The 3,460-nt window shown below is 35.1% G+C and overlaps 1 pseudogene; it reads right to left on the bottom strand.

Moving 5' to 3' along the window:
• Nucleotides 1-558: 558 nt before the first annotated feature.
• Nucleotides 559-3,460, bottom strand: LOC149242298 (RINT1-like protein MAG2; annotated as a pseudogene).

Here is a 3,460-nt window from a genome sequence, read left to right as displayed (position 1 = left end):
CTTAAGGTTATGTTCATCATGCAAAGAGGAGTGTCTAGGTTTAGGCCTATTTTTCCCATTTGGGAAAAAAGCGACACTGTCTAGGTTGAGGCCTATTTTTTGCTTTTGGGAAAAAGGCTTATGGCCTCCTCACAATCCCTGCCATGGATATAGCCTAAGTATATTGTTGTCTCGGACATTATGTCTTGATTTTAGTAATTTATCATCAGAAGAGGGAAGAATGCCAAGAACTGCAATTTTTCCTGGTAAAAATATTGGGACAGTGTTGCTTAGGTAGCCTCACTTCTTCTAGACGATAGCCTAAGCACCTTGTTGACCATGAGGTGATGTCTTCATTTTAGTAATTTATCATCAGAATAGGGACGAATGCCCAGAACTGCAATTTCTCATGGTAAAAAAACTGCAATCAGCGATGTGTAGGTAGCCTCACGTTGTTTTAGAAGTTCACATGCTTATATCAGCACTTTGATTAAGGGTTTCATCCATAATGCCACTTTCTGAAGCATCAAATTGTTTGACTTCACCAATGATTTCAACCTGACATGCATGCAATACAAATTAAGTGCTAGAATATTGTTTTATCCTCTCAATGAACTCATATTTCCTGTAGACATTTGTTGTATTCCATAAGCATTTGAATTTGCAATCATCCTTGCCATGATTGATGGCTGAAGATGGGGCATGCAATATTTTTCGTGCATAACTTACATCAGTGGATGGCATGATACTCAACCTTGATGAATCACTTAGATTTGGGAAGAAACCTGTAGGATGAGAACATAATGGCTTAAAGACTAGGAACAACACATGCATATCAGCTTCAGACTAGGAAATGCCACAATTTAAAAACTTGGCATTGCTTAAAGGAATATTAGTAAAGACAAAGGGATCTAGTCAAGCTTCGCCAGAGATCTGTAAGATCCACTTCATTGAGAACATACTTCAAGTTCTTTAGTTGGTGTTGTAACACATCTAACATATCAACAAGTGATGAAGATAAAAAAGCTTCAAAACTATTTCCATTTCTAATCCCATTAGCTGTTTTAATCGCTTCCGCTGATTTATTTCCTTGCAAATTTGATTCACATATTTTCCCAATCATTGTTTCTAGTATTGTACATATTCCTGGCAATGAGCATCAGATCCTCTTAAACTAATCACCATGAGCTTTACAAGCTAATTTGTCTAAAGTATCTTGAAGTTTTCAATATCTTAATAAAAAAACGAAGCCCTCCATGTCAGGAATGTATACTCTTTCTTCTTCTAAATTCTCACCTACGATTATGTCTACTCCAGTTTCTCCCCTCCTTTTTGACAATTGGGAAAGCTGAAGCTACAAAATGAATATATCCTTACACCAGTCTTTCACAATGCACTCACTGTATTGAGCAACACTAATGGAAAGAAACTTTTTGGACGGCCACATAATCTGCCAGAGCAGTCAAAGCTTCATCTCCTTCAAACCACTGGAGCAGTAAATCTAGGTGCTCTACCAAAATCGCAGCCACAACAACCATAACAAACTTGAAGCATAGAATAGCATCACCATGTGTGATAGAACGACGATTTCCCATAGTCCATGTAAGTGCAATAAAAGATTCTGCCCTTAAGGAAGCGTTATGATCCTCCCATGTTCAGAACACAAAATTTGAATGAACATTTTCCAAAGTCAGCTGACTAATGGAGGAGGATGAAAAAATATGTTTTCGCATTGATTTCTAGGATCTCTCTAGTTTAATCTCCCTTCCTAATTTCTTTTGTGCTTCCTTCAACTCTGTGTCAGTCCAATATTCTAGTTAGTCAAGCTGATAACAAGATACAAATATACATAAACTTAGGCACATTGTGTCTATGTTAAGTCGCACATATCTTTTATCTTCACCGAGAATATAAATGGTCTGAACAGTGATAACTGATAAGCATTAAGGTATGGTAAAGGCAAGCCCAAGACTCTGGAAAACAATTCAGTTTAGTCTCTCTAACATTTACAGTGTTCAATATGACACGCTTTTTGGAAGCCTAATTTTGAGAAACGCTTGTTGATGGTGTTCCAGGCCAAGATTGGAAATGAAGAGTTTGAAGCTTCATTGCAAGTTCGCTGTGGCTATGATACTAGTGTCTCCCTAGAAGTGGATGAAGTCAAGGTCATAAAGGACAGCGCTCCAAAATTCACATTCAATATTCATTTTCAATTTTAGTGTCTTGGATATATGTAGAAAATTATCACTTGGTGATTTGGATCTCTGCTTTTGGAGTGAATTTTAATTATAAATTGGTCAAATCTTCCTTATATTTAAGTATGGTTATGGCACGCAATCAACAAACCAGTGTAAAATTCTATGAAAAATGGGAGAGAGAATTCAAAATATGTATTCCCTTCCACCGTAAATTTATGTTGGCCAACATTTCAGGTACAAATGGATTCATATTTGTGTTCCTATTTTTGCTAGTTTTTTTTGTATGTGTGTTAAGTTGACAAGGACATATGACGTTGGAATCTCATTACTCCTCAAAAATGGGACTCTGTAGATAGGTATATGACTCATGGTAGAGAAAATATGTATTCCCTTCCACTGTAAATTTATGTTTGGCAACATTTCAGGTACAAATGGATTCATATTTGTGTTCCTATTTTTGCTAGTTTTTTATATCTATGTTAAGGTGACCAGGGCTTATGACATTGGAATCTGATTATTTCTCAAAAATGGGACTTTGTAGATTGGTTTTGGGTTGCCTTTTCTACCACAATTGAATTGATTCATAGTAATATTGTATCTAGAGAAGTAAAGTGCACTTAATAATACAGTATGGATGAGATGTGTAACATCCTTGTCTATCACTGATAAATCAAACTGGAAAAGGTTGAGGACTATAAAACAAACCATCAATTACCATAATGTATAGATGATTAGGCCTAATAGTTAAGAACATGTGTTTCCTCTTTGGAGGCTACAGGTTCTCTTCAAAAGAGGTAGAGTATGTACACTTCTGTAAACTAAGCAGGGAAATTGTTGTAAAAAAAAGTCCCTTATCCCACAAGCAATAGAATTTTTTCCATCACTTTCATCTCTAACTAAACCACGACCTTGAAATTAAATTATTATTATTAAAAATACCTTGAAATTAAATTATTATTATTAAAATTTTATATGTAATAATGAAATAAACCACGACCTTGAAATTAAATTATTATTATTAAAAATACCTTGAAATTAAATTATTATTATTAAAATTTTATATGTAATAATGAAATAAACCAGCATAAATCCATTCCAACACCAATTCTTTTAAGCAGCAAAATGATTCTTAAATCTTTTCTCCCTCTCTGCAGCCAACACCAATTCTTTTAAGCAGCAAAGTGATTCTTAAATCTTTTCTCCATCTCTGCAGTTTTGTTGTTGAATCTACCGGTAAGTGCCATCTCGGCAGTTTTGTTGTTTAACCTACCGGTAAGTGCCAT

This window comes from Pinus tabuliformis, chromosome 8 (genome assembly GCF_031772625.1).
Source record: "Pinus tabuliformis cultivar Carrire ecotype Pingquan chromosome 8, CPIR1, whole genome shotgun sequence".
NCBI classification, from domain to species: domain Eukaryota; kingdom Viridiplantae; phylum Streptophyta; class Pinopsida; order Pinales; family Pinaceae; genus Pinus; species Pinus tabuliformis.
Note: the sequence above shows the minus strand (reverse complement) of the source record. Positions and strands in the feature narration are given on the sequence as shown.